This window comes from Fukomys damarensis, unplaced genomic scaffold (genome assembly GCF_012274545.1).
Source record: "Fukomys damarensis isolate Sample0158 unplaced genomic scaffold, DMR_v1.0_HiC HiC_scaffold_5, whole genome shotgun sequence".
Lineage (NCBI taxonomy): Eukaryota > Metazoa > Chordata > Mammalia > Rodentia > Bathyergidae > Fukomys > Fukomys damarensis.
The window spans coordinates 14318291-14330495 of NW_022900917.1; positions in this window are offsets into that span (position 1 = coordinate 14318291).

Genomic DNA, 12205 nt, shown 5'->3' on the forward strand with positions numbered 1-12205 from the left:
AACGCCATAAAATTTGTTTCCTCAAGAGTTTATAATGTCTTAATATACCACTACTGGATTAAAAAAATGAATCAATAGCATAATACTGGGTATTAAATGAGACTTTTGGGTAATGGTCCATAGCCCCCAATAAGAGCAAAATTTGCTAAGCTCCCTAACTCTGGGCTGCTATCTGAGGTATCCAGGGCTTGCTTAAGAGATCAGTTCAACAGAACCCTCTTTTTCTACCATTCATGCTCTTGCTTCCTTCTGGTGTTTTCAGAGGACTGAGATGGAGGACAGAAATATGCTGTTTGGCAAGGATGAGAGAAGGAACACCTAACTGGCTTTTCAGTTTCTTGCAAAGTCGGGCTGTCAAGGGAGAAATGCATTTGTTCTGTTCTGTCTCTCCCAGTATGAAAGGACAAATAAAACAAGGCCAAGTTTTAAAGTAGCTCCAGCCTAATAAAGCATACAATCCTAATTTAAAGTATTGCCCCATTTCTTGCCCAGTATTGTTATGATGGTTGAGTCCAGTAATTCTGTAAAACTTAAAACAATCAGAAGTTTAAATTCTCTTATCAACATGTTCATAGATAATGTCTTATTTATTTCTTCTGTTTCTCCTCACTCAGAATTTTTAACTTTAAATGGAAAACACTAGGCTACATAGAGCTTCAAAAAAGACCGACTGTTGTTGGCCCTAAATGGCTTTTTACAACCACTGCTGACAGATACTCATTTTGGGGGTAAAACATTTATTTTTATTTCTAATTGTTTTTGTTTGATTTTTTTTTTACTTTTATTAGTACATGTTTGCAGTACATAATGATTACATTCACAATTTCATTTAAGAACTGTTTCAACTGTTAACATCATTCATCTGTTCACCATTACACTCAATTTAAGCTCTCACACTCACACTTACTACATGAATTTCATTACCAGACCTCAACCCCTATTTAACATAAGTCTGGAATACTATTCTAGCTATATCAAGCCTCGCTCTTTATTCTCTCATCAATAATATGATTTATTTCAACATTAGCACAGAACAACTAAGCACTTGATTTGGCAGGATGTGAGTCAGAACTTTCAAGTTTTGATGTTGAATATGTTACAGAATGCCAATATCATAGATGCTCTCACCATTAGGAGCATTTTTGGACTCACTAGAAATTTTTACAATTTATTAAAACTATTCCTGCTAAATTCCTAGTAATTTGAACATTTTAGCTGTAATTCTGACATCAACTAATTATTAAAAATTTCTACTCTAATGTTAGCTCTATCCACATGACATACCTCAATACCAGTTATATTAAGCATCCTCCACAAATAAATATCTGAGCAGAAAGTGACTTTTTTTTTTTTTTTTTTTTTTTTTGTACTCGGGGTCGAACTCAGGACCTATGCTTGCAAAGCAGGCAGCAGAGCCACTGAGCTAAATCCGCAGCCAAAAGTGATTTTGATGAGAGTGGAAAATAGACATTTTAATCCTCTTATGGAATTATAGGGACTAAACCTATGCTTAAGAATTAAAAATTTTCATGTTACCTAATATATTCTATAGTAATATGACCTGAATAAGCTGTTGGGCCCTTATGCCAAAAATGTTAGTTAATATTCTGCCCAAACTCAGTAGTCCCTTAATCTCCTTAGTCTCCTTAATCTTAATAATCATTCGGGATTATTTTAGGTACTATAAGTGCAGTATTCCGTTCACATTGATAATGTGAGTAGACCCAGAAATTAGCATATTGGAGGTTATTCCTAATCTAATTAATAAATCAAATCTCTGTTCATCCGAAGCTGCTGCAAAATATTTCTTAATACGAGTAGCAGTACAATTGCAACAGTAGTTATTGTGACAAGCATACTATTCCCTGGCCAATGAACAACTAGCACTGCCTATGAAACTAGAATTAGCCCCATTCCAATCCTGAGTGCCAGAAGTTATCCCGCTATTATCGGCATAATGTTAATAACATGGCAAAAACTTGCATCCATTTTAATTTTATTCCAAATCTCACCAATTAACCTAAATATGATTTTTTAATTTTACTTATGACTTTATTAAAGCAGACATTTAAAAGATCTAGACATAAAAATGGAATCATGCAATTATTGTACATATACACATGCACTAACACATGGTCTTATTATTTCTGGGTCTTTAACATGCTATTAAAAATATTACTTCGTTTAAAATAATTGGCATACTTTAAGATAAATTGGTGCTTAATGTAACTACTCATAGGTAAATTTATTTGATTCAGCATAGTTCAAACAGTATCCTATTTGGATGGTAAGATTATAAGGCAAAATTTGGAGGTGGCATACCGTATTTACTCATCATAGTACTTAGACTCATTCATGGTGGTACCTTAGAAGATGGTGAAAGGTTCAGTAACACCAAAGGTCATCAACAAGTCCATACATATAGCCAAAGCTACCTCTGTAATACTATGAACTTGCAAGAACTGATTATACCTTTTGTACATGTTTTGAAATAACAGATTTCATAACTTTAAATGCATTATGGGTTTTAATTTGTAAAGTCAGTGTAAGTGGCATACCTTTCAAATAACTTGATAGGCTTTTTAAAGCCTGTATAGTATAAAGTTAGAAAAATAATTTAGTGCTATTTAAAGTAAATGCTACTAAGTACAAGTCAACTTTTAATAGTTATAATTTTAAAATAATCTGTTACTGTTCTGAACTGTTAACCTAAATATGATTTTAATGTTAACAAAGTATCAATCATATTTGGCTGAGGAAGACTAAACCAAACACCAAAATATTCAATTGCCCGCAAAGGATGAATAATAGCTATTTGCATTTATAACCCACTTGTAATAACTTCCAGTCTATTTACATTAAAAATTGCTATATTTATATTTAACCTAAATATGAATATTATAATATTATCATTACCTCATAATGAAAATACCATTAATAATTTCTATATGTATTTCTCTATTATCCTTATGGGGCCTATGTCTATTCACAAGATTTTTACTTGAATAATCCAAAAAAATGACAAGGTCATTATACCACATTTGTAGCCATCTTAGAATTATTAGTCTTATATTTTGGCATGCAATAGGATTTTTAATATAAATAGGCTGGGAGTTATTACAAGTGGGTTATAATTGCAAATAGCTATTAACCTTTTGGGGCAATTGTATAAATTTTTTGATGTTTGGTTTAGTCTTCCTCAACCAAGTATGACTGATAATTTGTTAACATTAAAATCATATTTAGGTTAACAGTTCAGAACAGTAACAGATAATTTGAAATTATAAACTATTAAAAGTTGACTTGTACTTTAATAACATTTACATTAAATAGCACCAAATTATTTGAAAGGTGTGCCACTTACAGACTTTAAAAATTAAAGCCCATAATGCATTTAAAGTTATGAAATCTGTGTTATTTCAAATCTATCCCACATCTTGAACACTATTTTCATCTTCCAGCAACCCAAAAACAAAGTGACAAGTGGAAAATGCAAGAGAGACATAGCATCACTTATACTGATACCAACTTTTTCACTCCCGCTAACACTCATATTAGCAATACTGGACAAGGAATTTAGGTTAGACCAAGAGCCTTCAAAATTATATGCAAATACTTGATGTTTAATTCCTGATTTAAAGATTGGAAGACTATCTTGCATATATTGAAAGAAAATCAAATATGTTAAACTCTTACTAGATTGATGGGATACAGCCCCACAAAATTTAGCTAACAGCCAAATACCCTGATCACTGACTTCAGTGTACTTCCATTGATGGGGAAGGAGAGAACCTGCTAGGCAGGACTGAAGCTGCCCCTTTGAATTTGCAACTCTATGATAAATCACCTCAGTACAGAGGAGTCAACATCTGTCTTTAGATCTGCAGTCTTGTGCTTGCTCAGCTATCTTATCCCTTACCTGGTTTCATCAATTGTTTATTATTTTCAACAAATCATAAAGACAACCATACATTATAGGTGCTATTTGTCACCTTAGAAAGAATAGTAGACATGGCTTTAATTCTACTTTGAGCTGAATTGTTTAACCATTAGAAGATGATCAGATTTATAATGTTACTATCACTGTACATTTGTAGTAATATTTATAGTAATACCAATTATAATTGGTGGATTTAGTGGCCACCAAGTAGTTCCACTGATAATTGGAGCCCATGATACAGTATTTCCTTAGATGAATAATTTAAGCTGCTAATTCTTCCCACCACCATTTCTTTTATGAGTAACAGAAGCGGGAGCTTCACAGGATGAATAGTCTACCCAAGCTAGCCAGACACTTAGCGCATGCAGAAGATTCCATAGAACTATTTTTGTCACTCCATTCTGCAGGTGTTTCATCTATTTTTGGAGCTATTAACTTTATATAATAATTATTAATATGAAATCACCTGCTGTATCAGTTCATTAGAAGTTTTCTTCTTTGCAGAATTTTTCTGAGCCTTTGGTCACTCATCATTATCTTCAACCCTTGAATTGGGAAGATGCTGACCACCTACAGGTATTCATTCTCTTAATCCATGAGAAGTTCCACTGCCCCAAAATCCAGCCTTATTAGCTTCAGGAGTCTCAGTTGCTTGAGCCATCATAGTCTGATAGAAGATAATCATAAATACAGAATCCAAGCCTTCCTATCACAGTTCTTACAAGGAGCTGCTTTTTTCCTTTTGCCTCAGAATATTTTGATACTCACTATCTCCAATAGCATTTATGGCTATATTATGCATCACAGCAACAACATTTCATAGCAGGTGTTGCCATGCAGGAGGAGGCTACACTATGTGGTTTTGTCTACCAAGGGCAAATATTGAAGGCATAAAGCTTAAGGAGAGAGACGTGGGATGAAGTAAGCAATTCAAGGGTAGTGTCAGTAGCTGCAGACTTCCACTGTGATTGGGCGTCTGATACTACAGACAGACTGCTTAGGGCAAAGCCCAGTTATGTCATTTACTAATCATAAGATTGGGTGAGGTTTTAGCCTCTCTCTGTTTCATCTGTAAAGGAGGGTTAAAACTGTTCCTACCACATAGGATTACTGTAAGAATTAAATGTGTTTGGCACGTAGTAAACACTCAATAAATGACAGTTATTATTACTCATAAACATTTTGAAAAGTGCTACTTGAATGCAGATAGAGGAAATATAAAAACAATTCTATCAAATTTATTCAATATTTTTTGTGTGTGGTACATCTTAAAACATTTAATATACAGCACAGTATTACAATCTAGGCAGTTGTTGTCTTAGTTACTTTTCTCTCGTTGCTAAGACAAAATACTTGCAACCCAAAGTTAAAGGAGGAAAGGTTTATTTAGCTTATAGCTTGTAGAGGTTTCAGGCTACAATCAGCTGGTTCCCAGGGAGGGCGGCATCAGAGGAGAGAAGAGTTTATGGCGGCAGACATTAGCAAAGCAACAGGGATGACCACAGCTCTTTCAGTCCCTTGTATCTCATCCAGGCTTCTTCGGGCAGGCATCACTCACACCTTTCACCCTAGTGCCCCTGAGCCTAGCACTGCACTATGAATCAGTCCCAGCATCACTCACTCTAGACCCAGCCACCTCTGAAAAAGCCCCACCTATGACTACAGGGGATTTTAAGGGGACTTCTGAGCACAAGCCATACAGTAGTACCTAGTCATTCTTTTTGCTTTGTTATCTTTCTTTGAATGACACACTTTACGCTGTCACATTGGCCTTTCCTTTTTGCAAGAGCTCCTAAGCATCCAAGCTTGAGTAATGATTGTGAGTCAAAAAGAGAGGACAGATAATATTAGAGAATGAGAACAAGAGAGAAAGAAAATGTAGGACTAATTTCTTTTTATCCTGCCTTCAGGATGAGAGAAAAATTGCAGAAGGAATATATTGACTTTATCTGAGTTATCCTGTGTTGAAAAAAAATCCAGCATTTGACTTTTCTTTGAAAAATTCCTTCAAATTAAGGACAGAGAGAATTTTCCTTTCAAAAAAAAGAACAAAATCCCTTGGGATCCTGAAACAGAAGATAGAGTAATAGCACATAACTGTACACTGATCTAAATGGTAGATTGAAACCCTTGTCTTAAAGGGCATTAGAAGCCATGAAAAGCTACATTTTTTAGACATAATAACAACTACAACTAATATGTGTATAGCCCCTATTATGTGCCAACCACTCTTCTAGGACCTTACATTTTTAGCTCTGTTTTTTGTGCCAACTCTGTTATTTTGTAGAAGCAGAAACTGGTTCACAGAGAAGTAGCCTGTCTGAGTGTCTAAGGCTGCCTGGCCAGTCCGTGTCAGAGCCTGGTTTGGGAACCAAGGCAAGCTGAACTCTGCTAGGCTTTTAGCCACTGTTCAGATCTGCTTTGCACATGCAGGTGATGCCATATGCAATAGGCCCAAGAGACAGATTCTAGATTCTGGTATATGCCAAGCAAAGAATACACCCAATGGTAAAAAACAAAACCAGCTACATGTATTGAAGCTAATGAGGAAGGTGTGCTCACAGAGTGTGGGTTTGTGCCAGCAGAAGCAAAAAGGGAAAATAGGGAAAAGCGGTGCCAAGACAGTGGGAAATACAAAGAAAGGATGAATCAGGATATCGGAAATTTTGGATGTAAAAGATATGCACCCCACCCTAGATGCCTTTCATTGGATCTCTCTGGATATGATCAACAGAAATGATGCACATGGTGTTGAGGCATCTAGGATGCATGACTCTCACACAGTTCATTCTTAATCATATGCATGACGTGGTCTCCCACGTATAAACCATTAATGAAGCTCAAGTGATGAAAAGGTTATTGTAGGTCAAGATACACCATCCAGGGCTGGGAATTTAGTTCAGTGGTGCCGCTCCCTGACTAGCAAGTGCAAGGTCCTGAGTTTGATCCCCAGGACCAAAAATATATAATGATAATGATAATAATAATAATGATAATAATAATACACAGGATCTAATAGGCATGTACTTCAGCCTGGAGCTTTAGACATTTTTGTGTTTTCATTATTTTTTATTTCTGCTCATCTCAGGACAATTTTAGCAGAATTGGCCTTGGAATGTTGCCCAAATTCAGATGGATAGGGAGGGAGTGGCCCCAAAGCCCCAGTTGTGCTACCTATACCATAGGTAGTAACCTCCCACCCCCATGCTGGGTATGATGCCTGCTAGGCACATGCTGCACCATCCAGCTGCCTCCCCAGCGCGGGTCTACATTTTAACCGTTATGTGTGTGGTACTGATGACTTAAGTTATATGCGTTCCAAGTCTCTAGAGTATTTGGCCGATTGAATTTGTGGAACAAATGTATGTCACAATTACTGCTTTTACTTTAGCGCTTGGCCAAATTTTCCTACAGTTGTTAGTGTTCAACATCTTTAAAGAGAACGCTTTGGGAAAGTAGATAAATAAAAATACTCAGATCGATGGGAAAGATGTTTAAATGATTTTAGAAACTCACATTCTTGCCCCATGCTTGGTGGTATAAATCAGAATAATCACCATGATTTCCATAGCACTGCTTTTAAGTTCCTTCCGAGCGCTTTATTATAATAATTATTATTATTTTTCCCTGAAATCTGAAAAAATGAATGACTAACTCCAGTTGTGGGTTAATTCCTAATCAGACCCGCGAGTTATAGCATGGTGCAATGAAAAAGAAAGCAACCATTCCACTGTTCATAAACAACCTTCCTTTGGGCAGTATTTCTTTCATAGTTTTTTGACTCTCTTCTCCAAATCTTGGCTTTGTTTTTTAAACCTCCCCTGATGTGTTTTTCTTAAGGCATTATTTCAACCTTTGTTAAAACTTGGCCTAAAAGCCACTATTTACCTACCCAAAGACCTTGTTTTACAAAGAGAGCAGCCAGCTAAGCTCTCTGATCTACCCAGTGCATGAGTCATTACAAAGCAGGAGAGCCTGCTGACCTATTTGCCAAACCTGCCTACTGTGCAGACAGTTGCAGTAACAAATGTGTTTAGATGAGTGAACTTCTCTGCTAAGGATTCAACTAACAGTTTCCACTGCATTTTTATGGGATTTTGAAATTGGATTGTGAATTGACTCATTGGAAGCATGAGATAAAAAAGCAATTCTCACTTTGGTGTTAAAAAGTATTGATCTTAAGTTTTACACAATTCTCAAAACAAGTAATGCAAACTTTTCAAACTGATGTGATATTTGAAATTCTAGTCTGTCCTTGATCATTGTGCACCAAATATAGTTGGTTGGGTCAGAAACGCTGCCTTTAAAAAACAAGAAAATACAGCATTATCATATGCATTTAAGGGTATTCAAAAGGAAGATATTTGCTTAAGTCAAGATCATGGCCTACCAAGGACCTATGCCTGAGCCAGGAGGACTCAGAAACTTACTGCCTCCTTCTAGTTCTTGGATTCTCCACAGCACAAGGCAACAGAGTTGTCAACCAACAAATCGACCTGACTGAAAAAGAGACCAACACCCAGGAGAAGAGTCTTCCTTTGGGACTAAAGTGATACCTTTCCACGAAGACTGGGAGAGAGACAACCTTGGAAGATAAGATTGGAGAGGGTGCAAGCTAAATAGGGATCTCCTGGGATACCCCAGACTCAGACCAGGAAGATCACAGGGCCTTTATTTTTATGTGATGGAAATAAACATCAATCAGAAGGGGTGGTCCTGAAAAAGAAGGCATGTAGTCTAGTGTTATGTTTGAGCTTTAGCACTGCTGCCAAAATCCAACAGAAATCAGTGCTTAGAATTAATATATGTAAACAAAGGAGTTCCTAATTGTCCTCATTAAAATCAGAGTCCTCTTTTGTTTGGTGAGTGATTTCTAGGGATTGTCAATATCCAGTTGACATTTGATGTCATTGTTGTCACTGACTTTGCTACCATAGACAAAATAACATAGTACTGGCCAGCATTTGGTTTTCTCTCTATGCCAATTTCTGGATTGCCTACAGGGTCATAAGCAATATTGTGGCTCACTTCTGAAGAATGGGGCACTGGGCCAAAGAATTTGCAAACCTTAACACAACAAAACAAAAAATCAGACACTGCAAGGCAATAAAATGCCTCCCAAAACTCCAAACTTCCCCAAAATTGGTACAGGGGGAAATGAAAGGGAAGAAGTCATCAACTACACAGCAGATAGATCTGAAATGGTACCAGGGAATTAAAGGGTTCTATAAGGTGCTTGGCAAATTTAGAGAAGATATAACTAATCACATAATGACTCAAAAAGAAACAATAGGATTGTCTTGAGAAGGCACTAATAAACAGCTAGTGGAGCCAAAGAATGAGTTGCAAAACATGAATGCCCAACATAGAAAAAGAATAGGAGCCCATAAATAGCTCTAAACAGAAATCTATGAGATTAAAAGCATGACTGAAGATAATGGTAACAGAAGGGACCAAAGCAAAGACAGGGTCGACCTAGAAGATAGGGCTGTGATGAATGATCAATTAATGAGAGCTACCTTACAAACAACAAGGAAACAACAAAAATGGATCCAACAGCTCCTTGATGACTCAAAGAGATCTAAAATAAGAGTAATTGGAATTTGCACAAATCAGAAGACAGAACAAAGGGCATAAAAAAACTATTCATACCAGTAATAGGAGAAAAATTTCCAGACATGGAAAAGGAATTTAACATATGGATAAGTGAAGCATATAGAACCTCAAATAGCTGTGATCAGAGAAAAACCACTTCTCACCACGTAATAATTACCAGAAATACAACACAAGAACAAAATATGACAGGCTGCTAGAGAAAAGGAATGAGTCACCCAGAAAGTAAAACCTATCAGAATTGTGACAGATTTCTCAACACAAACCTCAAGAGAAAGGAGAGCACGGATTGAATCTTTTTAAGCTTTTAAAGAAAACAACTTCCAACCTGGAGTGTTATATACTGCAAAATTATCTTTTGGAATTAATGGAAAATAAAATATTTCTATGATAGAAAAAACTAAAGAAATTCATGACCAAATAAAGCCCGTGGGGGAATTTGGAGCCTAGATTGTCTCCACAATGCAAACAAACAATAAAAATCTCCAAAGCTGATATAAATACATAGAGGAGAACAAATTACAAACAATTTAAGAAATTCTCATTTAACTCCATGGAAAATAACTGTATTAACCGATCTAGCTGCAGAGATCATGCGAACGCCTACTCTACAAGCACCCAAGAAGAGGAATTTTCTGCATTATTGAACCTTATACGCCCATACAAGTTAGTCATGGTTTAACAGCTTTCTAGGCACTCATCCAATAAACTACCCAGGCATCCCAGTATTCTCAAGGCACCTCTGATCGCTGCAAGAGACAGCTCACCTTCCCTACTCCCCCTTACTTCTCCAGTCACTTTGCTACTCTGCCTTTCTACTTATCTTCAGGTTCTGCTCTTTGCTTGCAGCAACTTATCACATAGATTCATCTTCGCTAATGTGTTACATCACCCAGGAAACAAGCTCATTATCGACTACCTAGGATAAATCTCCCTGGCATCCAAACTGCTTCCCTGGGTTGAATTACTTTCCTTTAAAATGCTGGTGTATTTTTCATTAAAATGTTTGCAAACCCTTTGGGTTATTAGGTTTATGCCAGCCCTGTTCGACAGAACAATAATGATTTATGTAAGAAGGCAAGCCAGAATCTTTGTTTAATATAATGATCTGAAGCCAGGTTCTTAGGGCCCCTCACCTTCCCTCGAGCCAGTGTTTCTCTGTGATTTAGACCATTTCCTTGCTTCCTTTCCCAGGAGGGTGTTAGTTCTCTTTGAAATTGTTCCTCAGGATTTACAAAGTAGAAAGCCTAGCTGCGACAATAAAATTTCTACTGAGAAAAGAGCAGGGACTTTTGATCAGGTTAGACCATGGTGAAATTTCTAGGACTGCTCTTTATGAGCTTCATGACTTTGGGCAAGTCACTGAACAGCTATGAGTTTAAATTTGCTCAACCATAAAAGTGGGTAAGAATACTTCCCTGAGTATTGCATAAACAAACTATATACTGATGAATCACTCTGCCATACATAGTGACTCCAGCCTCAGATCCATCTGTTGCTTTTCCCCTGCTCTGCTGTGTGTCACAAGTGGGTGCATCCTGGTGTTCAGAGTTGCTAACAACCAGAGTTCTTGTCTCACAACACCAAAGAACAAACTCAAGGACAAAACAGGACAAAAGTAGGAAAGCTTTATTCAGAGAAAGCTCCTGAGAGACAGGAGAGGTCCCAAAAGTGGATTGCCGCTGAGGCTCTTTGTCTTGAGTTTTTTTTACGCTCTAAAATCACATTGCAAGTTACCTTGGGTCAAACAATAACCAACCTATAGTATTAAAAACATAGTCACTTAGCTAATATTTGTTTAATAGAAAAACAAATCACATAGCTTTTGATTCAGAAAAGAACAAAGGCATTCCTGGAAGGGTAGTGTTGTGCCCAGATCGCGATATCCCCAACGACCACCAAGGAGTCGAGTCCGATGCAATCACAGGAGGAGTTTACTGCAAGCTCTAGCCTGGATTCCCGGACCTCACCGACATCGGATTCGTACCGAGAGCCCCGAACCCGGTTTCAAACAGGCTTTTTATCAGCAAAGGAGCAGAACTAGGGGCTTTCCGGATGGGTCAGTGCCTGATTGGTTAGCGTTTTGAAAATGCAGGCAGGGGACAAAGGTCTGCTGACTTGCGTTGGTGGTCAGCAGTCACGTACTCGGCCAATTAACAGATACCTATAGGATGGTTCAAAGGCCATCAAGACCTTCCGGTTGAGCAAACAGTTTGATAATTGACATGGGGTCTCTATGTATTTCATAGTCTAGAACCATTAATTTAAACGTTAATCCAGATCTGGACTTCAAACCGTATAAGATTGCCTGACATTCCTAGGCCAGGGTTTGAACAAAGGTCGGAGCTATGGCTACAACGGGAGGGGGTTAGAGGACTGTCTCCTAGGCTCTTTGTCATTTAGCATGGGTTTATAATTTGGTCAGAAGGGTGCTTTGGGGTTTTTCCAGTAACTGGGCATGACCTGGTCACAGAATAGAGTAACTTTTCCAAAATGGAGTTAGTTTGGGCTCTACAGTAGAAGTGAGGGTCAGAGTGTTCTGGTCATCTATGTGTTTGTTACATTACTGGGGCTTCCTGGAGCAAATGATGCTAGTTATGGTACAGCTTTGAGCTGTTGTTTCTCTCTGGTGAGGCTTGCAGGCATAGCCAT